The sequence below is a fragment of the Suncus etruscus genome, chromosome 6 (assembly GCF_024139225.1).
Source record: "Suncus etruscus isolate mSunEtr1 chromosome 6, mSunEtr1.pri.cur, whole genome shotgun sequence".
NCBI classification, from domain to species: Eukaryota; Metazoa; Chordata; class Mammalia; order Eulipotyphla; family Soricidae; genus Suncus; species Suncus etruscus.
Genome location: NC_064853.1, coordinates 79,761,666 through 79,788,773, shown reverse-complemented (window position 1 = coordinate 79,788,773; position 27,108 = coordinate 79,761,666).

The window sequence follows — 27,108 nt, the reverse complement described above, 5'->3', positions numbered from 1 at the left end:
TCAGGATTCTGGCTACTGGCCCATCATCATATTTATCCTACCTGGGTCTCTTTCCATCAGAGTCTACTGAATTTTTCAGGAAGTCAAGATAAAACAGCTGGTAAAGCCTCAAGAGGAAGACAGTATCTGTTAAGAGCTTCCATTCAATATGTTATGGAGATTTTTTTGTGTTCTTTTTACTAAATCTTTCAAGTCTGAAACTGGTCCAAGGGCAACTTAATTGTCTTTTTTTTTTTTAAAGAGACAGGTCTAGATGAAGGAACAAGGAATAAGATGAAGAAGATAGGCCCCTAGCTCCCCCAGCCCCCATCAGAGTGGTAAATAAATTTCTATCCCTTGGTTTTCTATAGAAAAGCTTTGAAAGAAATTGCTTCTGTATAGTTTCCACTCCCCACAAATTATGAAGATTAGCAAGAGGAAGAATACCGGTACAAAGATTAAGACAGAGAAGAGACAACTCTAAGAAATTTATTAAAATCTGCAGATCTCTGAGGTCAGAGCAGTGGCACAAGTGGTAAAGCATCTGCCTTGCCCGAGCTAGCCTAGGAAGGACTGCGGTTCGATCCCCAGCATCCCATATGGTCCCCCAAGCCAGGAGCAATTTCTGAGCACATAGCCAGGAGTAACCCCTGAGCATCACCAGGTGTGGCCCCAAAACCAAAAAAAAAAAAAAATCTAGCGGATCTCTATTTGGTGGACTAGGCAGTCTCAGAATATCTGTATCAATGCTAGGGGAAGGAACTAGCTAGTATTCTAAACTAATTTTCTGGTTACTCTTAAATGCTAGCCTTAGTTTCAACTTCTCTTCTTATCAGCCCAAACTTCGATTGGAATAAAGCTCCAGTACTGAGTTCTCTGCAGAATGGTAGTGAGGAAAGTAGCTCTAGAAGGATGCATGACATTACACAGAGCCAAACTGATTGAGTCTCAGGCAATGTAAACAAGAATGTATTTTTATTTTTGTGTTTGACTAGGATTAGGCAAGTAATGTTATCTGTAAACTGCTTGGGAGAACTATGGAATTAAGTTTCCCCCTTATTCTATTAAGGACCTTCCTTCATTACTTCCAGGAGGGTCTTCCACCCCTGACAGTGTCTATACTTCTCCTCCTTTCTTGTTGTGATTCTACATGTTCACATTTCAGACAATTTTCGACTACTTTATGGAGTTGGAGAGTAGCATGCTAAGTGAAGTCATTCAGGAGGAGAGAGGCATGAACAAAGCGATTTCCTCATACATGGTATATAAAGAAACATGGTAAAGGAATAACAAATGAACAAAGGCACAAGGACCTTAGAATCAGTAAGCTGAATTGAGTTTGCTACGGTGAATAGAAATTGAGTTTGCCATGGAAAGTGGGTGGAGGAATTAGCAGAGTTGAGTTGGGAACTAAAGTTAACTTAAATTAGTTAATTTATAGACTAGGCTAGGCTTAATTTAGATTAGTTAACTTAATTAGATAAGATTAGTATAACTTAACTAGACTAGGCTTTTAACTTAACTTCATGGAGGACACTGGAGGTAAAATTTTGTTTGTTTTGGAGCTACACCTCATGGTGCTCAGGGTTGACTCTTGGCTCTGAGCTAAGGGATACTCATGGTTGTACTTGAAAAACCATATGGGTGCCAAGGATCGAACCCAAGCCAGTTTAACTTACAAGGCAACAACCTATCTACTCTACTATTGCTCTGGCTACTGGATGCAAATTTTAGCCAAAAGGACTAACAATGTGGTATCTTTGTAAGAGGGTATAATCCTTATGAAAAGAAAGTCTAAGTGACTATTATTTCTCTTCTCATTACAAAGATATATATTTTCTCCCTGTCATATTTTAATAGCAAATTTATATTCTAATTTACACCAAAATTAATAAAACTCTTGGTATTGAAATATATGTATTTTATACCCCAAAATTTCTTCTGTCTTATTTTTGGTAAAATTATTTTCAGATGTAGGATGTTATAGTGTTTATTCTGTTTGCACACAAATTGTATTCCTAACACTTTAGACTGATGCAAGGACACAGAAGTGTTCATGTCACTTATTTGACAATAAAACCTTTCCATGAATGAATGTCCATTCACTGCCAAATGATTTTCCTGATCTTTAACTTTAGAATGATTCTAATGTCAAACTAACCTAACAAGTATTACATTCAAATCTTTGTGCAATTTACATCCAACTGTCTAAAGAATATTTTTCATGAATATTTTAAAAAGTTACTTGTTTATAAACAAGTTACTTTGCAACTGTTTTACAGTGACTTTCTTCAAAATACTTTCCCCCTATGTTTTTATAGATATAGATTTTACACTTTCATAAATAAATGGATGTGAAAAGTACAATTTTTATCCTAGACCCTTTAAACATTTATTTAGTCAATTGAGGCATCAATTAGAATAAAATTTACAAAATAAAAACCAATCTAGAAACATTTTTATAAAACATATTTTGTACATTTTGTGTACATTGATCAGTTTTAATATTTTTACTATTTGTGCTAACTGGGTTAATATAATTACACATATAACTCAGGATACTCTGTGCGATTGCAAAAGAACCTTGTACCCTTAGTACACAATTAACAAAAAGCTTTATGGTGGATATAAAACTTAGAAAGTAGATATGGCCAGGCCTAAAATTATGGCATAAAGAATATATTTACCTATTCATGTTTAATATTTACTAATTTTCTGACCACATACCTCTGTGCATGAGACACACAAATACACATCTATTCAAACACACAACACATATACACACAAACACACCCCTCTATTTTCTACTTGGTCTTCCAAATTCCAAAATTAAGAATAAGAGCTAAAGATACTTTTGTCACCTTAAGATGTAAAAATATTCATCCTGTAAATGGGACATTTTTCTCTCCATACTTTATAAAATTCTTTTACCCAACACTGACCTTCCCGAGCCATAACTTTGCTTAGTTTCCATGATGTGTGCTCTCTTTGAAAACCTCCTGGACAATTGAGTTTATCTCAGTACCATGCATTTGTGCACAGACTCTATGTCTAGACAAAAATGCAGCTTTCCAAGTACTTTTTTCCACCCCAGTCCCATTTGGCGCAAGGTTTTTCTTACCATCTCTGGACACCTAGTGACCCCTTGGCATTATATAGACAGGAAGTGGGTTAAGGACAGTTAGGAGGTAACAGAAACAAACCCCAACCCTGTAATTTAGCTCTTTATTATTTATGCTCTGGAAAGAATAAAATATTTTGAATATTCGAAACCTGCAAAATGTGTCCTCTCAAAGCTAAGCCCACACAATTTTTTTTTTTTATCAATATGGGAGTGAAATACAAAGAACACATTATGGAGTCAGGATCCCTAGGTAGTCAAAAATATAACAGGTTTTGAATCAAGCTACCTAAATCTAGACAAAAAAAAAAGTCACAAATAATTGTTCCTCTTATCCTTCTAAAATTTGCCCTAAAATGTGCTTGAAATCAAATTTAGTAATTATGTTTTTAATGACCTTAGCCCCAATTTGATTTGGTACAACACCTCAAAAATATTTTTGTGATTGACTTCTTGCGATTTTTTAACCTGAGTTACAAAATTGATTATATTGAAATGAAAGAATAAACAAAGCAAACCAAAAGTAGCTGAAACATTGTTCACCTGCATTTGAATATGATCAACTATCGCCATCCTCTGGCCAGATTTTAGATTTGTTTTCTTTTCTTTTCTTTTTTTTTTTTCCCCCAAAAGAAAGCTAAGGCAGTCATCTAAAATCAAGAAAAGAAACTGCAGCCAGGAAGGCAGAAACTACACTTTTAGTATTCTTAATCACTTATAGTTTTTAATCAATTATTTATATATTATTAGTAAAGTAATATGGAAAAACGTTATATGGGAAAAGTTATATAAACTGTCAGAGTCTACATTACCCAGGTCTGGTACAAATAACATACGTAAGAAGAATGTCTGATAAAGTAGAGTCCGGGCTGAGTTCGACATAGTTCTGAACCTCTGCCTTTTTCTCCTACTTGATAGGAATCCCACAGTGGCCCACAGGACTGGAATAATCTCTCTGAATCTTCTTTGCAAAGTGGTCAAAGATCTCTCATAACTTTATGCTTATCTCTGGAAATTTTAATGAATGTTTTCTCCCCCTGCCTCCTCCAAGGGTGATCTTTAGATTGACTTCAGAAAGCTCCCCAAAATATAATATTCGCCAATTTGTATAAAGGCTAACCCCCAAAATATGTGTTTAAAGCCGCACAACAACTTAAAGACATTGCTATTAGAAAAGAAAAAAGAAAAATAATCCTGTTAGAAGACATTGAGGTTCAGGGAAAATTCTGATAGAGCTGCGGAATGACACAAAGTGAAAAGAGTCTTTTTTGAATCTCCCTCCGAAGTTTCACCTTCAGTGCAGCCAAACTATCTGTCCAGTTCTCCAGGAAACATGATTCACACTAGTGCTCTGTGTAATTCGAAGAAACCTATTTCCCTTTCTCAGCCTATAATAGGGAATGACCTAACATTTTCTTACTGTCAACTCATTCTCCACCAAAATTTTCCTTTGAAATTTGTCCCCTGATTTACTTATTCAAAGAATTCCTTTGAATTCTTTCTCTCTGACCATTTAGGGTTTGACTCTTTTAAAATATCTTTGGCAGATAATCTGCTCGTTTTTCTAATGTTTACTAATATATATTTATACTTATATTTTATATTTTCTCTAATCTTACAGTGTTCCTTCCAGCAATGCAAAGTGATTGTTTTCCTTCTAATACTTTCACATGTTTCTGAAGCATGAGGACTCTAAAAGTAAGTACCTCTCAACTATAGGAAAAGTTCACATACATGCATCTGCTTTATTAAACCCTAGAGATCTATGATTTTTTCCTGTCAACACTGCATACAATAATTCAAAGAACTTTCCCAAAGTTATACACTCTTTTCTAAAAAACAAAACAAAACAAAACAAATTTATCTTTTATTTTTATTTTTCCACATTCTACAAATTCTTCTTGCTTAAATTCACTTATATTTTCTCAATGACTGATGTAAATTTGGTTCTCTGAAATCAGCTGCCAAATTGGAACCTGAGACTCAATGTTCATATGTGGTACAGGTACAATTATAGTTACGATAGGCTTAGACAGTCCCCTAAAACAAAACTGTGACAACTTAGTGATGAGATTTAGACTAGCACCTTCTGTTTTATTTTCACACCAATGACTGAACATTTGAACCAGTTTGAGAATTTGATTACACATAATTCTGCCAACCATGACCTTACTGATCTCAGACATACCTGTTTCTTGAGACAATTGCTTTGAGGCATCATAGCAACTTCACTTGGATTATGAGTCTTGCCTATCTACTGATGCATAGACTCCCTCTTTGGTACAAAATTAACTAAAGCACAGAGTCGCTGCCCCATTGTACATAATGTGACAGAGGATGAGACAAACTTTCCATACTTTCAGATTTCTGAGCAGAGCACAGTGAGTTCAGGGGCAGGTCACTGTCAATACAATGTCACTCCTAGGCTCCTAAAGTGTGGCATCATTGAAGCTGACAGAGTCATTAGTAAAGCACCAAAATTCAATGGGTACTTAAGAACAGAGACTGGTATCCTTAAAAGTAGAGAGTGAAGTGAAAATTTCTAATTCTATTTTTGCTTATTTGCATTCTAAAAGACTTACTTTTTAATAGGATTTTTTTTGGGAAGAAACTTAAGAGTTTATTTAACTGAAATGCCACAAAGATTTATTTTTCAGTATGGAATCACCACTAACAGATTCAGAGTAAACATTAATAAAACAATTAATGGGACTGGAGCACTGGGACAGCAGGTAGGGTATTTGTTTTTCATGCCTTTGACCAGTTTGATTTCTGGCATTGTAAAAGGTCCTCTGAACACTATTAGGAGTAATTCATTTTTTGTTTTTGTTTTTGGGCTCTTCATGGCAGCACTCAGGGATTACTCCTAGTTCCTTGTTCAGGGAAACATATGGGATTTGCAAGATCAAACCCAGGTGGGCCACATGCAAAGTAAATGCCCTACCCATATGCTATTTCTCTGACCAATGAAGAATAATTCTTGAATTCAGATCCAGGAGTAAGTATTTCTAGGTATGTCCCCCAAAATGCAATGCTTGGGCTGACCAAGCACCATTAGGTAAGGCTCAACACCGATTCCCCATAATTAACTAAGTAAATTAATAAAATAAACACAGTAGGGATTTTCCTGTTTTCCTTCTATCTTATTTTTTTCCTTATCCCTAAGGAAGATCTCTATAACCATTCACCAAGCAGTAGCCAATTTAATTGTAATTAAAGAAATAGATGAGTAAGGAAAAAGCATTTTAATCATAGGCAATATTTAAGTATTTCAACTGCTATAAAATTTAAAATATAAAGTCAATTCTACCAATATTTAATTAAGTTTTACTATGAGCTAGATACTCAGATGAGTCAAATGAATCAATTCAAATCAGTAAACTCTTGAAAGTTCCATAGGATTCACATTTTGAATGACTAAGGAATACTATTTTGTGCTAATTTTTGTGTTTTCATAAATTTTTGTTTTTTATTTACAGGAACAATTTTTTTCACAAAGAAATATTCACATTTCAAAGTGAATAATGCATAGAATGCAACGAATTCTCTATGGAAAACCATATTCTTACTCATTCCTTTTCAAAATGACCATTTCTGTGCATTTCTGTTGGAATTTTCCTGATTTATTATTCAAATCTCAAATACTATGTTTTTGTATCTATTGATCTATCACCAATATCTCCTTTTCTTGACATTTCACTTTTTGTTTCTCCAGAATATGAGTCAACTAAATAATACAATTTACTAGTTTCATCTTCATAGAATTTTGCCATAATCTTAAAGTATCAGCTTGATATACTAGCTTAATATATTTCTGACATTTACACTTAAAGGCTTTAAGTACCAAAATTTATATAAATTCGTTGACTAATAAAAGTCTCAAAGGAGTTGTTGTTGTTGTTTGTTTGTTTGTTTGTTTGTTTGTTTTGATCACAGCTGACAGCACTCAGGAGTTATTTCTGGCTTTATGCTCAGAAATTGCTCCTGACAGGCTTGGGGGGAACAAATGGGATATGCTGGGATTCGAATCACCGTCCTTCTGCATGCAAGGCAAATGCCTTACCCCCAGGAGTTTTAAGGATGGTGTTTAATGAGTGAGAATTTCTGCTAAGAAAGTCAATTGTTGGCTAAAAAAAAGTTATCTGCTGAAATTTCCTAAAGAAAGCAGTAAAGTTATTTATTGATCAATAATATTATCTTTCCCAGAAAGAATTTTCTGTTACAAACAACTAAATCATATTGAAGCCCTTTTTTTTTCTTTCAATTCTTGCTCTAATAACTTGGTAATATTGATGCAAGTGGTCACTGTTCTCAACTACATAAAATTTTAGCCAATTTATCCCTGGTGTTATCTCTCTTTCCCAATCCTTCTCAACAATTCCATTAGTGTTGTTTAATTGAATTATTTCCAACTTTAGTTAGCTAAATTCTCCCTTTTTTGTTTAACTAGTTGCAGCCTTTGTGAGCTCTGTTCAGGCCTGCCTTACATTGACTGCAATTTTTCCAACAGTTCTTATTTTCTACAATTTCTATCAACTGAAATGTTTTGTTTTGTTTTTGGGCCACTCCTGGTGATGTTCAGGGGTTAATTCTGGCTATGCACTCAGAAACTGCTCCTGGCTTGGGGGACCATATGAGATGCTGGGATTCGAACCACCTTCCATCTTGGATAGGCTGCATGCAATACAAATGTCCTACCACTGTGCTATAGCTCTGCCTCAACTAAGAAAATTTATTATAAGAATTTAATGTGTTGCAATAATTTAAATATTTACATTATACTGCATTGTATTAATTATCTGTCAATAATTTGATCCACATGAATATAAGTTGTGTTAATATGAATATAAGACAATTTATAAAATATAATTCACTATGTACAGAGAAGTTTTAAAGTTCTTTATGTGTATTAACTAATGTCAGCCTAAAAGAAGACATGATTGCTTGATTTTATGACTTGGAAACTGGATATAGAGAGGTTTACTATCTTGTCTAGTTTATCCTTTAATAATTTGCTAGTTACTCTTCTAAATGTCACACTAGGATTTCCTCCTCTAAATAGACATGTGTATTCTGCAACCTACTCTGTTAATTCATGTTTCTAACTCATGGTCATCACAGAGAAAATTTTCCCAGTTTAGGGGGTCTTCCACCAACCCTTTATCTGGTCAATTTATATATATTCTGCTAAACTCAGCTCATATCAGATTATTCTTAGAAAGACTGTCACTTACCATTTGATAAAAAAAAGCCTTAAATTTTCTCTTTCATGGTATCTGTTTACTGCTTCACTAAAATATCAATAATTTGAAAAGATATAGTATTTTTTGTGAAGGTCTATATTTTTATTATAATGTGCTATATAATAGTTAAATACTAGGTTATTAACAAGAAAATTATCCTCATTATTTACTGTATTTATTCACTTTTTAAATAAAATTTGGGTTATATTACAGGTAAAGAATGGAAATAGTAAAAATAAGAAATTATAGAATTCTTAGTTATTGATAAAATGTTCACAATGCATAAATTTGGTGTGATTTATAACTTTAATGTCAGAGAAAAATAGTCAACTGACTAACTCAGGGTAACCCAAACTATACATAACTGGAAAGAAATACAGTTTTCATTTTTGTGTCTATTTATCTTAGTCAAACATCTCTAGATTTCTATTCTTGAATAAACCTGAACATTATTTATTCTCAAAATTTTTTATCTTCAATATGACATTAATTTCATGTTATTTTGTCATTTTTAATATCTGTAACATGTAACACATACATTTCAGGGGCAAAAATAAATTTCTTCACCTCCCAATACTTTTATTTTTAAGTAAACATTTAGATAAATAACAAATTATTGATACAATATATATTTAATAGAGAAATTCTTTTAGAAATCTGGTCAACTTTTAAGGAATATTTGTGGAAGAAATATCATGGGCCTCACACAGTATATCACAACAGGGTGATTAAGTAAAGAAGAGAATAAATTTTAAGTTTTTCATTGTGTGCTTTCACAGTGGAGCAGAGGTAACACTTCTGTATATTGTTGGTAAACTTCCATAACACATTATTTTAGTATATTTATGTTTTTAGAACCTTGATTCCTTTATCATACTCTCATTGATTCAGTACATAAAACATGTAAAAAAAACTTTTTTATTTATATATGCAAGATTTTTGAAGCCGAAAAACAAAGTACAAATAGGAGAGTATATTTAATATTTAAATTTCTATTAGAAACCTTTGCTGATTTTGGACCAGGGTGATACAAATTGGTAATTAAGAATTCTTCAGTAATAAAGTTTAGACTACATTTTCTAGAATCATAGATGAGAATTAGATTTTTTACTAAAATCATTTATTGCGGCAGTGCTTGCATTAGAAAAGGAGGTGATTTTATGGGACAGAAGAATGACCTAGTCAAAGATGTATCAACCAGGAACTCATTTGGTCACAGAAGAAGGCTTTATAGTCCTAATGTTTGTCTCAGTGGAGGTATCTTGTACCTCTTTTCTGATCAGACTTTATAAATTAGGCTTCCTGTGAAAAGATCAAACCAGTTATCCACTCTCTCATTACTTTTATCATTAGTGTTAACAATACTTTCTCAACAATATTTTGAAGAGTCTCCATACTCTGCTAATTGTCTCTTTACCCATACGTTTTTACCAAGAATATTCTAGGCACCCTTTTCTCTACATTCTTAACTTCCTTCTGACTATTTAATGGTAGACAAACTAGTATATATGAGATAAAAAGGAAAGCTTACAAGAAAAAATGTTTACATTGGATTATTGGTATGGACCCACAAACTATAAAAATGTGTCATTAAGGTAGATAGCCAGAGAGAATATCAAAGAACAAGGCAACTTGAGAAGAGAGCGAGAAAAATGGAATTCTAGTCCAAGCTGGTCCACATATATTAGCTGCTAGATTAAGCAGATATTCTATCATAAGACCTCAAGATGTATGGTTCTTTCACATTTAGACTTTAGACTTCTTATCCTCATAATCGTGAAAGAATATATTATGCTTGGTTTAAGTGACCCAGTGTGTGACAATTTGTTAGAACATTCTCAGGAAATAATAAACCTATGACCATTAAGATAATTCTCAAACTATTTTAATATAGTTCAAGGCCTTTTATGACTGCTGCTCTGCCCCCATTTTCTAACCTAATCTTAAATTATTTCCCCATATTAACTCTGGGCTCCAGTGATTGAAAATGACTGGAAATCTTTGAATAGTGACATTTCCTTTTCAATTTCCTCGATTGCATCTGACCTTGCATTTTTCTAGAAATCCCACATTATGTTCAGTGTATAATTATCAGCTTAACTGTATTAGAATGTCCATATAATCAATGAGCTATATGCGACAGGTATGGAGAAAGTACAATCTTAATTTTTTTCATTTTTATTGTGGTCAAAGTGAATTATAATTCCTTCACAGTAATATTTGAGGCACATAGAGACAATGAGTGAGGGGCATTTCCATCACCAGTGTTGTTCTCCCTCTACACCTGTTCCCAGAATGCATCCCGCATCTGTACATCTCCCCCTTGTACAGCTTGTTGTAGATCAGGTATTGATTCTGTTGTCATTGACTTTGGATTTGGTATTCATGTCCGATCAGTTTTTATTTCCGCCAAATGAACATTTGACTGTCTGGTCTTGGTACCATTGGGGGAAGAAAAAAAAGGCAGTTGTCAAAGTTAGACCTCTGGAATTAGAGATCTTGGTTTTTGTACAAATCCTAGGCTGAGGCCTAGGCTAGGACCTTCCTCATTTGTCCCTTGATAGGTTCTGTTCAGACCATATTTGTCAGTCAGTCTTCTGAAGATAGCAATTTTGGTTTTTGCTTAGGGCAAAGAATGACATGTCTCCTGGTTGCATCATACTGTTAGGTGCTGAGATGGGGCAGCCCTCTCTTAGCTCAAGATGTTGCCATTTCCTCATGTCAGGATGTCATGTTAAAACTGGTGCAAGTTGGTGCCAGGACAGCATTCAGAGTTTCCCTCAGAGGAGTTTGGTTCCTGGTGCTGTTGCTGAAACCTGTGTCGGTTCCATGTCTGGGATCGGGGTTCTGGGTTAGATGGTCATTGTCCAATCACATGGAGTCTACATTGGATCTACATGACACATGCTTATGGTGGGAGGCGATTTGTATTTTAAAACATATGAGTGTTTATCCCTAATAGATAAGAGCTTGTTTTTGTGCATAGTATTTTCCTTTATTTAGAATGCCTATGCAAAAGAGTATGGGGACATATTATATTGCTGTTGTATTTGGAAGTAAGAATGATTGTCTGCACAGTCTCTGTGCCCTGGTTTTGACCCAAGCTTTTATCCCAGGCAAGACTTTTCTTATAGGTTTTTGTAACCAAGTAGAACCAAAACAGGTAATGTTGGAGAAAGAGAGAAGAAAAAAATGGTCTGATGGGGTGTTTCTAAAATCCTTATGTTTGTGACTTTGTGCAAGTTAGATTTATATCCTAAGGCATGGTCTAGTCTAGAGAAGGTTCCATGTGCTTTTGAGAAGAATGTATATTCTGCTTTTGGTGGGTGGAGTGCCCTGCATAGGTCCATTAGGCCCTTTTCCTCTAATTTCTCATTTAGGGCTCTTATGTTTTTGCTAGTTTTCTGCCTGGTGTGTCTGTTTAGTGGTGATAGTGGAGTATTGAAATCTACTACAATCACATTTCCTTTCATATGTTTCTCTAGATTTGTAACCAAATAGCTTACATATTTTGCTGGCTCTACAGTCAGTACATATATATTGATCAGGGTTACTGCTTCTTGGTCTAATGTTCCCCTGATCAATAAGTAGTGACACTCTTGGCCTCTAAGCACTTTCTTGAGGTTGAATGCAATTTCGTCTGTTATAAGAATGGTTGTCCCAGCTTTTTTTGTTTTCTGTTGGCTTGAATAATCTATTTTCATCCTTTAATTCTAAGCCTGTGCCTATCCTGTTCTTTGAGGTGTGTTTCTTGGAGGCAGCAGATGTCTGGTTTTTGCTTTCTAATCCATCCGTCTACTCTGTGTCTCTTAATAGGGGAAGTTAGCCCATTTCATTTAAGATTACTGCCAGAGAGGATTGTTGTATTGAGTAGAGTGGTTGTTTTTACAATCAGGGATTTGATTGTGTAGAACATCTTTGAAAAGTTTATTTAGAGGTGATTTGGTTAGTGCAAATAGTGAGAGTTCTTTTTTGTCTAAGAATGGTTTTAGTTCTCCTTTCCATATAAATGAGAGTTTTTCTGGGTAGTGTACTCTAGATTAGAAGTTTCTTTCATTCAGTAGTTTAAATATGTCACTTCACTGTTTTCTTGCTTGAATTGTTTCAAATGGTTTGATTCTTATGTCCCTTCCTTTGTATTAGAGGGTTTTTCTCTCCCTTATTGCTTTAAAGAATTCATCTTTCTCTTTGTTTTTGTTTGTTTGTTTGTTTTTGCCATTTTTGGATTACCATATGTCTTGGTGTTGGTCTGTTAGGGTCTATTTTATTGGGGACTCTTTTTGCCTTCTAAATTTATAAGGGTTTTCTTATTTTCCTCACTACTTGTTCTCCTTTCCCTTTCTCCTCCCCTTCAGGTATTCCTACAATTCATAGGTTATTTCTTTTATCTTTGTTCATTAGGTAACTTATATTTTACTCTAATGTAGTGTATCTTGCTTTCTTATTGGCCTCTTTGTCATTGTTGTTTTGTAGTTTTTTCTCAAATTTTTTTCTGCGTTCTGTCTAATTCTACTATTATGACTTGAGAACATGTTTTTTATTTCCCCTAATTCCAATTGTATGGATTCTTTTATCTTCTGTAAAAGTTCTTCTTTTTAGTTGGTTGAATTGTTCATCTATAGATTTCTTAATCTCATTGGCTAGTGATTACTTGATTTTCCTTGCTAGGAAGGGAAAGGCATTGCTTTTAGGTCCTCATCTATTGGGTTTATGCATTTTGGTGGACTTGGAAACTTGATGGGATTTCTCTCCATTTTCCCAGCTAATAGTGTCTTCCTTAATTTACCCATATGTTTTTGCATCTGGTGGTTTTGAATGTTGAGTTTTCTGGTTGTTTAATAAAGTGGACTGCTATACTGATTGTATTAGAGGTACTTGAAGAGATATTCGATTTAGAGTTTATTTTTCCTTAGCCAGATGGCTTTTTTAAGTATAATTGGCTGATTACAAGCTGCTTCAGTATTTTGCTATTCTGTTTTATGGACTGTGGGATTATCTGAGGAAATTGAGTGTTAGATCTGAGATAACTGGATCTATGTGTTTCAAGTTAGACCATCTCGTGCATTTGCACAGATCATGGTCTGGGGGGTGGGGGCTGGCTGTCTCAACCCTGCCCTACGGTCCAAGGCCAAGGTGCATGCATTTCCTGGTGTGGCAGAGGGGGTGGGAGATCTCAAACCTGCCCAAAGATACAGCACCTAGGTGCACTCATGTACCAGCCAGCAAAGGAGGGAAGGGTGGTCTCAAACCAGCCCAAAGTTCCAGGTGTCCAGGTCCACATGCTTACTGGGGGTGCTGCAGGGGAGGCCGTCTCAAACCAGCCAAAGGTCCAGGTATCCAGGTCCATATGCTTACCGGGGGTGCTGCAGGGGAGGCCGTCTCAAACCAGCCAAAGGTCCAGGTATCCAGGTCCATGCATTTCCCAGGGAAGGCAGAAGGGGTTCTGAGGGAGGAAGGCAGTTACTGAGTGAGCAGAAGAGGTCCTGAGGGTGGAAGGTGGTACAATCTTAATTTTAAAGCTGAAACTAACTATAAGGGACATGTATAAAATAAAATATGTCCATGTAGTGTCTGAGCCCCACTCCATCCAGTAGTGAAGCACTAATGTTATCTCACTTACCAAATGACCTATTCTACCCACTCAACCTTCCTCCCTCCTTTCCTTTTCAGAGTTTTCAGTCTAAGACTGGTTAGTTTTGTTTGTGAATTCTTTTTGCACTTTGTTTTTACCATACATGACTGAAAATATACAGCAAGTATCTTTTGTTTTCTGACTTTTATTTTCTGACTTAATAATTCTGATAGATTTTTAAGTTTAATACATTTTTCAGTCTTTATGAATAATTCAGGAACATACAAATCTTTTCTATGAATATATCTTTTGGGTAAATAAGAGTGGCATTGCTGGATCATATGGCATATAGTATTTCCACTTTTTTTATTTAGCTTTTTTTTTGTGTGTGTGAGAAACATTCTGCCATGCCCAGGGCTTTTTCAGGACACTATACTCAATACTCACTCAAGACTCACTCACTTCAGCGGATCAGGACCAGTATTTGAATTCTGGGTCAACTGAGTATAAGAAAGCATCATGTTCATTGGGCTATTTTTCATTCCCCCATTTTTAGTTTTTATGCAATCTTAATATTATTGTGCTTATAAGTTATATACCATTTACATCCCAGGGAAACTGTTAATTAGTGACTAGCAAGTCAGCTTCTTAAATCAGTACAACTTCAAGTAGGACTTGCAGCTCATTCCCTGGTGACTTCAGGCAAATTTCTGCCTTTGAGACTAATCTTGCTTAACTTCCTTCATTTTTTGCAGACTTTTTCTCCTATATAAAGTTCCCACTAGAAGTTCTAACTAAAACATTTCTTTGTGTGCCACACTCAGTTGGATTACTTCTAAGGAACTCAATCTATGGGGTCTGATATAGTATTTTCACTTTAAAAAGGGTTTCAATGCTGGTATCTATAAACAGCAATACTTTTTCTTGCTGTTTTTCACTTTCAAATCCTTCCAAATGTCATTTTGAAACTGGCAAGGTCTTTCCCCTTTCAGGTTTAATGCATTCCTTGAAATTATGATAAAATCCCAGTTGACTTATGATACCAATAATCAGTGATAACAATGGTTGCTCATCTGTGATAAACCAAACTCCTTTTTATTTTGTCAACAATAAGCTGACATGGTCATTAGATCGCCCTTGGGTTTTTACAGCCCACATTTTATTAATTAAATATATTTAATATATATTTAATATATTAATATTAATATATTAAAATTTAAAATATATTTAATAAATATTTTTGCTTCATAGGTCATGTGCTGAATATTTATCTGATGTGACACTATTCATAGACTCAAACTATCTGCTTCTGTGTTAATATTTTTCTTGGCAGTTGGTCACAGACTTGCAACTAAAAATATATTAATTATCTATAATAATTTTATGTTTTGATATTTCCTTTAATATCCTTCATTAAAAAATTGATCCTCTGATGATTAGACTAGGCTATCCCAAAAATCAAAATTAGTTCTTCAAAATGCTCTAGCAGACACATGAACTCTTCGTCTATATTCAGCTTTATGAAAGTTAATTTCATCAACTCTAACTAATCTTTGTAGTTTGTTTGTTTGTTTGTTTTTTGTTTGGGGGCCACTTCAGAGATGCTCAGGGGGTACTCCTGGCTATGGTTTTAGAAATAGCTCCTAGTTTGTGGGACCATATGGGACACTGAGGATCAAATCCAGATCTGTCCTGGATCAGTCACATGCAAGGCAAATGCCTTATCACTATGCTATTGCTCTGGCCCCCTCTTTAACTATTATTATTTATTATTTAAGGTGGTTATCCTTCAAAAATCAGTAGCAATTTGGGCTCCAAATAACATAAATATGTGTGTTCTTAATGTATGGACAATGAAGAATACATAGGACTAGGAAGCCAGTGTTTTCTTCTCCTTAAAATATATATTTTTTTACTTATTTTCTATTGATAACACAATTGTATCTTATTACTTTAAAGTACAATAAATATATATATGTATATTTATATATATATCTTTTCATTCTATCTTATTTGTGATGTTTTTCAGATTGCTAGACTAGCATTTTTTTTCACTTATTCAACCTCTATATAGCACTGAACTATAAGATGTTTTGATATTTCCTTTAATATCCTTCATTAAAAAATTGATCCTCTGATGATTAGACTAGGCTATCCCAAAAATCAAAATTAGTTCTTCAAAATGCTCTAGCAGACACATGAACTCTTTGTCTATATTCAGAGAACTTGTTCTCAGCCAGAGAGATAGCATGGAGGTAAGGTGTGCAGAAGGACAGTGGTTTGAATCCTGGCATCCCATATCCCCCAAACCTTCCAGGAGCAATTTCTGAGTGTAGAGCCAGAAGTGACCCTTGAGCACTGCCGAGTGTGACCCCAAAACCAAAAAAAAAAAAAGATTTGTTCAAGTTGCTTATATTTATAGCTTTTATAAACAATTCACCAATTACAATTCTTCTATATGTAAATGTCTCCTTATGTTTATTGGCAAAACACTTCCTGAAATATGCATCATTAATTTTATTTTATTACCAGCTTTTTTTTCCAAAGTGATAGTACACATATATTAAAGCCAAATAAGCTCATAATTTCAACTAGTTACAAAAATTTACTTCGCTAAGTTAATTTTCTAACACTTGTTTTTGTGTCTCTTTTTTTTTTCTCTTTATTTGGATATCTTGATTACATAAATGATTGTGATAAGGTTTCAGTCCTATAAAGATCACCCCTCTTCACCAGTGCAACATTCCCGCCACCAAAGTCCCAAATCTCCCTCCATCCCACCCCACCCCCACCTGTACTCCAGACAAGCTTTCCAGTTCCCTCATTCATTCACTTGATTATGGTAGTTCTCAGTGTAGTTATTTCTATAACTGTGCTCACCACTCTTGTGGTGAGCTTCATGGAGTGAGCTGGTGTTCCAGCTCTCCTCTAATTGTCTCTGAGGATTGTTACAAAAATGACTTTTATTTTTCTTAAGACCCATAGATGAGTGAGACTATTCTGCGTCTCTCTCTCTCCCTCTGACTTATTTCACTGAGCATGATAGATTCCATGTACATCCATGTATAGGAAAATTTCATGACTTCATCTCTCCTGACGGCTGCATAATATTCCATTGTGTATATGTACCACAGTTTCTTTAGCCATTCGTCTGTTGAAGGGCATCTTGGTTGTTTCCAGAGCCTGGCTATTGTGAATAGTGCTGCAATAAATATAGGTGTGAGGAAGGGGTTTTTGTATTGTATTCTTGTGCTCCTAGGGTATATCCCTAGGAGTGGAATAGCTGGGTCGAATGGGAGCTCAATTTCCAGTTTTTGAAGAAACCTCCATATCGCTTTCCATAGAGGCTGTACTAGACGGCATTCCCACCAGCAGTGGATAAGAGTTCCTTTCTCTCCACATCCCCGCCAGCACTGATTGTTCTCATTCTTTGTGATGTGCGCCAATCTCTGTGGTGTGAGGTGGTATCTCATCGTTGTTTTGATTTGCATCTCTCTGATGATTAGTGACGAGGAGCATTTTTTCATGTGTCTTTTGGCCATTTGTATTTCTTTTTTATCAAAGTGTCTGTTCATTTCTTCTCCCCATTTTTTGATGGGATTAGATGTTTTTTTTTTTTGTAAAGTTCTGTCAGTGCCCTGTATATTTTGGATATTAGCCCCTTATCTGAAGGATGTTGGGTGAATAGTTTCTCCCACTCAGTGGGTGACTCTTGTATCCTGGGCACTATTTCTTTTGAGGTGCAGAAGCTTTTCAGTTTAATGTATTCCCATCTGTTAATCTCTGCTTCCACTTGTTTGGAAAGTGCAGTTTCCTCCTTGAAGATACCTTTAGTATCAATGTCATGGAGTGTTTTACCGACATGTTGTTCTATATACCTTATGGTATCTGGTCTGATATCAAGGTCTTTAATCCATTTGGATTTTACCTTCGTACATGATGTTAACTGGGGGTCTATGTTCGCTTTTTTGCAAGTCGCTAACCAGTTCTACCAGCACCACTTGTTGAAGAGATTTTCTCTGCTCCACTTAGGATTTCTTGCTCCTTTGTCAAAAATTAGGTAATTGTATGCCTGGGGAATGTTCTCTGAGAACTCAAGCCTATTCCACTGATCTGAGGGTCTGTCTTTATTCCAATACCATGCTGTTTTAATAACTATTGCTTTGTAGTACAGTTTAAAGTTGGGGAAAGTAATGCCTCCCATTTTCCTTTTCCCTAGGAGTGCTTTAGCTATTCGAGGATGTTTATTGTTCCAGATGAACTTCATAAGTGTTTGATCCACTTCTTTGAAGAATGTCATGGGTATTTTTAAGGGGATTGCATTAAATCTGTATAATGCTTTGGGGAGTATTGCCATTTTAATGATGTTAATCATGCCAAGCCATGAGCAGGGTAAGTGTTTCCATTTCCGTGTGTCCTCTCTTATTTCTTGGAGCAGGGCTTTATAGTTTTCTTTGTATAGGTCCTTCACGTCTTTGGTCAAGTTGACTCCAAGATATTTGAGTTTGTGTGGCACTATTGTGAATGGGATTGCTTTCCTGACTTCCATCTCCTCCCTATTATTATTGGTGTATAAAAAGGCCATTGATTTCTGTAGGTTGATTTTGTAGCCTGCCACCTTGCTATATGAATCTATTATTTCTAGAAGCTTTTTGGTAGAGTCTTTAGGGTTTTCTAAGTAGAGTATCATATCATCTGCAAACAATGAGAGTTTGACTTCTTCCTTTCCTATCTGAATTCCCTTGATATCTTTTTCTTGCCTGATCGCTATAGCAAGAACTTCCAGTACTATATTGAAGAGGAGTGGTGAGAGAGGACAGCCTTGTCTTGTACCCGAATTTAGAGGAAAGGCTTTTAGTTTTTCTCCATTGAGGATAATATTTGCCATTGGCTTGTGGTAGATGGCTTCAACTAGATTGAGAAAGGTTCCTTCCATTCCCATCTTGCTGAGAGTTTTGATGAAGAATGGGTGTTGGACCTTATCAAATGCTTTCTCTGCATCTATTGATATGATCATGTGATTTTTATTTTTCTTGTTGTTGATGTTGTGTATGATGTTAATAGATTTACGGATGTTAAACCATCCTTGCATTCCTGGGATGAAGCCTACTTGGTCGTAGTGTATGATCTTCTTGATGATGCATTGGATCCTATTTGCCAGGATTTTGTTGAAGATCTTTGCATCAGCATTCATCAGGGATATTGGTCTGTAATTTTCTTTTTTGGCAGCATCTCTGTCTGGTTTTGGTATCAAGGTAATGTTGGCTTCATAAAAGCTGTTTGGGAGAGTTCCCTTTTTTTCAATTTCATGGAAGAGTCTGGCTAGGATTGGTAGTAGCTCCTCTTGAAAGATTTGAAAAAATTCATTAGGAAAACCATCTGGGCCTGGGCTTTTCTTTTTTGGTAGATGTTTGATTACAGTTTCAATTTCCTCAGTAGTGATGGGGGTGTTTAGATATGCTACATCCTCCTTACTTAAATGTGGAAGGTTATAAGTGTCCAATAATTTTTCCATTTCTTCTAGGTTCTCATGTTTTGTAGCATAAAGTTTCTCAAAGTAGCCTCTGATTATCCTTTGGATCTCTGCAATTTCTGTTGTGATCTCCCCCTTTTCATTTCTAATACGGGTTATCAGATTTCTCTCTCTCTCTTTCTTTGTGAGTTTTGCCAGTGGTCTATCAATCTTGTTTATTTTTTCAAAGAACCAGCTTCTGCTTTCGTTGATCTTTCGGATTGCTTTTTGGTTTTCCACTTCATTGAGTTCCGCTTTCAGCTTTATTATTTCCTTCTGTCTCCCTATTTTTGGTTCATTCTGTTGGTCATTTTCTAATTGTTTAAGCTGCGCCATTAAGTTATTCAGGTATGCTCCTTCTTCCTTCCTGATGTGTGCTTGTAGAGCTATAAATTTTCCTCTCAGGACTGCTTTTGCTGTGTCCCATAGATTCTGGCAGTTTGTGTCTTCATTATCATTTGTTTCCAGGAAAGTTTTGATTTCCTTTTTGATTTCATTTCGGACCCACTGGTTGTTCAGTAGCAGGGTGTTTAATTTCCAATTGTTAAAGTTTTTCTTCTGTGTGGCTTTGTAGTTCACATCTAATTTCAGAGCCTTGTGGTCAGCAAAGGTAGCCTGCAAGATTTCTATCCTCTTGATTTTATGGAGGTATGTTTTATGTGTCAGCATGTAGTCTATTCTGGAGAATGACCCATGTACATTGGAAAAGAATGTGTATCCAGGTTTTTTGGGATGGAGTGTCCTGTATATATCTACTAGTCCTCTTTCTTCCATAACACTTTTCAGGGCTAGTATGTTTTTGTTGGGTTTCAGTCTGGTTGACCTATCAAGTGTTGATAGGGCTGTGTTGAAGTCTCCCACAATGATTGTGTTATTATTGATTTCTTCTTTCAGATTTGTCAGTAATTGTATTAGATAATTTGCTGGTCTCTCATTGGGTGCATATATGTTTAATAGTCTGATTTCTTCCTGTTGCACATATCCCTTGATTAGTACATAGTGTCCATCTTTGTCCCTTACCACTTTTCTGAGTATAAAGTTGGTGTCATCTGATATTAATATGGCCACCCCAGCTTTTTTCAGGGTGTTGTTTGCTTGGATCATTTTCTTCCAACCTTTGATTTTGAGTCTATGTTTGTTCTGACTATTCAGATGTGTTTCTTGTAGGCAGCAGAAGGTTGGATTCATCTTTTTGACCCATTTTGCCACTCTGTGTCTTTTAATTGGTGAATTTAGTCCATTGACATTGAGGGAGATGATTGTCATAGGATTTAATGTCATCTTTGTAGATAAGTTTGCTGTGTTTGTTGGTCTCTCTTGTCTTAGAGTAGACCTGTCAGTTTTTCCTTTAAGGCTGGTTTATCTTCTGTGAAGTTTCTGAGCTGTTGTTTATCCGTGAAGCTGTGTATTCTTCCTCCAAACCTGAATGTGAGTTGGGCTGGGTGCAGTATTCTTGGGGAGGCATTCATTTCATTCAATCTTGTCACAATATCCAACCACTGTCTTCTGGCCTTGAGAGTTTCTTGTGACATGTCTGCTGTAAGTCTTAGGGATGCTCCTTTGAATGTAATTTCCCTTTTTGATCTTGCTGCTTTCAGTATTCTATCCCTATCTATGGGATTTGTCATTGTAACGAGGATGTGTCTTAGGGTGTTTTTCTTTGGGTCTCTTTTAGCTGGTATTCTTCGGGCATGCAGTATTTGATTGCATGTAGGCTTTAACTCTGGGAGTATCTCTTTGATGATGTCTTTGACAGTTGATTCTTTTTGGAGATCTCCTTCCTGGGTTTCTGGGACTCCAATGATTCTTATGTTGTTTCTGTTGAGTTTATCAAAGACTTCTATTTTCATCTCTTCGCATGCCTTGAGTACATTTTCCATTGCCTGTTCGTTTGTCTTAATGTTCTTTTCCAATTTCTTCTGTTGTGTTGAGCTTTTCTGCATCTCATCTTCCAGTACTCCGATTCTCTCCTCAGCTGCTGATACCCTGTTGGCGAGGCTATCCATTGTGGTTTTCAGTTGAGCAACCGTATTTTTCAGATCTGTTATTTCAGTTTGGAGTTTTCTGATTTCTGTTTTTGTGTTCTCTTCAGATCGATCTATGCTCTTTTTGAGGTCTACAAACATATTCCATATTTCTACTCTAAACTCCTTATCTGAAAGGTTAATCAGGTGGTTGTAATTTATTAGATCAACCGAGCTTTCGTCTTCATTCTCTATGGATGGTGTTTGCCTGCGAGTTTTCCCCATTGTCACGCTTGTAGTGTGGTTTTTCCTGCGTGTTGTGGTGGGGTTCATTGATTAGGAAGAGTTCGCGGCTGCAAAGGGAAGCGAAGCGGCTGAGCGCTTCTGTTGCCTCTAGTTGCAAGTCCTCAGAGTGAACAAAGGCAGGGCAAGGTAGAGCGATCCCGCAGGCCCAGAATACAGCTGCTCACCAGCTTCAAAATGCAGTTTTTTAGGGGTGCACTCCCTAGGCCCCTGAGGAAACCTTCGGAAGTTCAGAAGCACAGTTTCAGGCAGACAGAGATAGGAGTTTTCCCCGAAGTCCTCAGAGTGAACAAAGGCAGGGCAGGGCAAAGTGATTCCGCGGCCCCACAATGCAGGCACTCACCAGCTTCAGAATGCAGTGTTTTTGGGGGTGCGCTCCCTAGGCCCCTGAGGAAACCTTCGGAAGTTCAGAAGCACAGTTTCAGGCAGACAGAGATAGGAGTTTTTTTGTGTCTCTTTTTAATTTCCTAGATTATAATAAGACTGAGCACATTTTCATTTACTTATAAATATTATATCCTCCATGCTTAAATATTTTATTAATTCTTACTTGGTTCAATATTTTTATTGTTATATTGTTAATATATTTTACTATTTGAAATAAGCCTTTCACAATTAATATTCATTCAAATATTATCTTGTATTCTATTGGAAATGTAGTTTAATGGTAGAATTATTATTTTGCAAGGTTTTACCTCTCGCACTGAAACTATAGATAGGTAGACAGAAAGATAGATAGATAGATAGATAGATAGATAGATAGATGATACATAATACATACATATATTTATATATATAGACAGACATAGGTTAGATAGAAAGATAGGTGATAGATGGATGATAGATAGAAAGATAGACTAGTAAACAAATGTAAAGATAAATAAATAATAGGCATATAAAATAATACTGTCCCCTCTTTGACTTTGGGGCAGAGGTGATTTATTTCTGATATGGTTATATATAACATATTATGACAAGTCATCTCCAAATTTAGTGTGAAACTACAACCATTTACTTGCTAAATTTCTATTAATTGTCTGCTTGAACAAGAGTTGTCTTTCCTCTTATGGTTTTGCTCATGAATTTGCTCATGAGATCTGCTGGGAAAAACTAGTACCAAATGAATTTACTTGTAAGTCAAGTAGTTGAATAGACTTTTATATGGGAAACTTTGGCTTTCCTTTACCTGTTTTTTTCCTTGGCTATTCTAGACTCTCTCATAGAGGATCTTGGTTCTTAAAGTGTAAGAAAAGAAGCTTCTTCTGTCTTTAAGAAGCTGTAGGTGGTGGTATCAACAGCAGTTTCCCTTTAAATAATTTTAAATAATTTCACTTTAAATAATTTAATCATTTCTCAATAAAATTAGCCAAATTGTAAGATATTAATGCCATATATTTATGATGAGCATCATTGCCATCACACTACTGAAAACTTATACCAAAGATAGGAAGAATTTTTGATTCACATAAAAGTTACATTGATGATTATAAATAGTTTTAAGCCTTTTATTTATGGGACCTGAGAAATAGCATGGAAGTAAGGCATTTGCCTTGCATGCAGAATGATGGTGGTTCAGATCCCAGCATCCCATATGGGCCCTCATGCCTGCTGGGGGTGACCCCCCCAAAATAAATAAAAATAAACCTTTTATGTATAGATTTTATTTGAAAGAACATTTTATTACAAAATATTTTTATGTACTTTAGGCTAATTTCATATATTGTTATCACACTTTTATTTTTGGAGACTTACGTATATGTCATAATAGCATTCCTTGATTTTCATGTCTTTGTTTTGATTTTCACACCACACTTGGATATGTTCTGGAGTAACTGCTGGTGGGATTGGAGACTCAAACCTGGTTGGCTACAAGCAGGGTAAGCACCTTACACACTGTCTTATCTCTTTCTCCCAGCTATTTAATTATGTAATGATTGGCTTTGATTACTATTTTTTATATTTAGGAAATGAATTAAGTAGAAGTTGTAAGACATCGTCAGAAATACTATCTTCATATTTTTCTCTAACTACCCAGATGAGCACCGCTCTTCCATGCTTGAATATGGAACTGATTAATAAGAGACCAAGAGTTGAAAAGGAAATCACACATAACAATTTCCTTGCTGAATACATGAACATTATGAAATTATAAGATCTAGCTGTTGAGCAGCACTTTTCAATTATGAGTTCTAAAACTACTACTTTTCAATATATCCAGAGCATCTTTGAACAAGCAAAACATTAATTTTGAAGTTTAGAGCTAATATCTTGTTAGATAGAATGTGCCAACTACTAAATTGGGGCAAATTGAGTGGCTAAAATTCTAGAAGGAAGTTGAATTGCTGGAATGAAAGTAATACATTACAATGATTTCTAAGATTTCACACAAGGCAGGGGCAAATGTATTTTGAACTAATACTCAGAATACCTAATTGTCTTCAACATTTAATAAATAAATAGTCACTTATATAGCAATTAGTCATCAAGAAAAGTTTATGAGACATCATACTCCAGATTCTCAAAGAAATATACACTAGATGTAAAAACATTTTACTGTGGAAAATTCCTGTGAAGAAAAGAAAATTTTGGGAAAATGAAGCATGAAAGAGAAAGCATACCTCAGGGAAAAGAGAAGGCACAAATCCAGGATGATTTAATTAATGATATTTTTCTGAAATGAGCATAAGTCTGAGGCACTAAATGAAGACCAATATGTCAGAGGATTTCTATTACTACCAAACCAATCACTAGATATTGCAGTTTAAATAAGCAAAAAAATTATGGGGAGGTATTTGAAATAGTAGAGAACATGCCCATCATGTGTGAGACCAGGAATTCAATTCCTGTTACTGAACAACTCCCTAAATACCACCAGCTGTAGGCGTGGCACTACAGGTTCCAAAACTTGGCATTGATTGGCATGAACACCAAATTGACATGCTGACTAACTATGCTGACTAACTATTGCTGAGTAACCCCTACGTAAAACAGAACAAAAACCAAAATGTGGGACCGGAAAGATAGCATGGAGGTAAGGCGTTTGCCTTTCATGCAGAAAGTTGGTGGTTCGAATCCTGACATCCCATATGATCCCCCGAGCCTGCCAGGAGCAATTTCTGTGCAGAGCCAGCCCCTGAGCACTGCCAGGTGTGACCCCCCCCAAAAAAAAAGTTATGGAAATCCATTACTAACACCAGATAAACAAAAACCAAAATGTTAACTATTAGAAAAATGTATTATCTTTTAGTTTCTCCGTATCATAAGTTCATAAATAGAGTAAGTGGCTACTTCTGAATAATTGTTTTTATTTTCTTAGAGTATCTGAGAAAAAAATTTTTTCCAAGTCTTTTCTGGCCTTTAAAACCCACTTATATACACAAATGTCATGTACATCACGCTTAAGGCCAGAAGAACATAGGTTTTAAATCTATGCCTCTTCATCACCATTACTAACATCTCTCCTGTCATCATATCTTTTCAATATCTTTAACATTTGTTGATTTAAATGATTCTTTTGATTAATATTAGACAATTATAATAACTCAGAAAATAGTCCTATAGCAATATCCTTAAATAACATATTCACAATTCCTTTTATCAGGTCCTAAATATTAGAAGACAACTATATCAGACTTATTATTATTATTCTCTCTAGCACAAAGATGTATAGATCTATTACTTAAAATGAGATCCTTGGATTTTCCTAGAAAGGCTTTCCTTCAGGTCAAGAGTAATCTTACTCATTACCTATAGGAGGAGTCATTGAATATACACATCAGAAATCTAAAATTTTCATTTTTATGGCTAACACAAGAAACAAAGAACATGAAGATGAAGTGATTATGTAACTTATAAAATGACACAAGGAAAAGGAAAAATATTCTCCCTTTCTCTTTCAAGGTATAAATATTATTTTTCTTTCTGAATGCTCTTATTTGTACCTGGTTGTATTGTTTATTTTTGATATTATAAAACAATAATTTTCCCTTATTCTATCCAACAACTTAGTCATTCAAAATGGTAAGTTGTCTATAAATGAATTAATTTGAATCATAAGGAAGTAAAAAGAAGATTTTATGTATAGATTTTTTTCTGCCTAGAGGCCAGAGAGATAGCATGGAGGTAGGGCGTTTGCCTTCATGCAGAAGAACAGTGATTCCAGTCCCGGCATTTCATATGGTTCACGAGCCTGCCAGGAGCGATTTCTGAGCATAGAGTCAGGAGTAACCCCTGAGTGCTGCCGGGTGTGGCCCAGAAACCAAATAAAATAAAATAAAATAAAAATAAAAGAACTAATTCTGCCTTATGTCGCCAGTGATAATTCTTTTTCTTTCTTTCTTTCTTTCTTTCTTTCTTTCTTTCTTTCTTTCTTTCTTTCTTTCTTTCCTTTCTTTTCTTTTCTTTCTTTCTTTCTTTCTTCTTTTCTTTCTTTCTTTCTTTCTTTCTTTCTTTTCTTTCATCTTTCTTCTTTCTTTCTTTTCTTCTTCTTTTCTTTCTTTTTCTCTTTCTTTCTTTTGTTTCTTTTCTTCTTTCTTCTTCTTTCTTTCTCTTTTCTTTCTTTCTTTTTTTTCTTCTTTCTTTTTCTTTATTCTTTCTTTCTTCTTCCTTCTTCTTTCTTCTCTTTCTTTCTCTTCTTTCTCTCTTTCTTTCTTCCTTCCTTCCTTTCTTCCTTCCTTCCTTCCTTCCTCCTTCCTTCCTTCCTTCTTCCTTCTTTCTCTTCTTTCTTTCTTTCTTCTTTCTTTCTTCTTTCTTTCTTTCTTCTTTCTTTCTTTCTTTCTTTCTTTCTTTCTTTCTTTCTTTTCTTTCTTTCTTTCTTTCTTTCTTTCTCTTTCTTTCTTTTTTCTTTCTTTCTTTCTTTTGTTCGTTTATTCATTCTTTCTTCCTTCCTTCCTTCCTTTCTTTCTCTTTCTTTCTCTCTTTCTTTCTCTCTTTCTTTCTTCCTTCCTTCCTTTCTTCCTTCCTTCCTTCCTTCCTTCCTTCCTTCCTTCCTTCCTTCCTTTCTTTCTTTCTTTCTTTCTTTCTTTCTTTCTTTCTTTCTTTCTTTCTTACTTTCTTTCTTTCTTTCTTTCTTTCTTTCTTTCTTTCTTACTTTCTTTTCTTCTTTCTTATTTCTTTCTTTCTTTCTTTCTTTCTTTCTTTCTTTCTTTCTTTCTTTCTTTCTCTCTCTCTCTTTCTTTCTCTCTTTCTCTCTCTTTTTCTTTCTTTTTCTCTTTCTTTCTCTTTCTCTCTTTCTTTTCTTTCTTTCTTTCTTTCTTTCTTTCTTTCTTTTCTTTCTTTCTTTCTTTCTTTCTTTCTTTCTTTCTTTCTTTCTTTCTTTCTTTCTTTCTTTCTTTCTTTCTTTCTTTCTTTCTTTTTTCTTTCTTTTCTTCTTTCTTTCTTTCTTTCTTTCTTTCTTTCTTTCTTTCTTTCTTTCT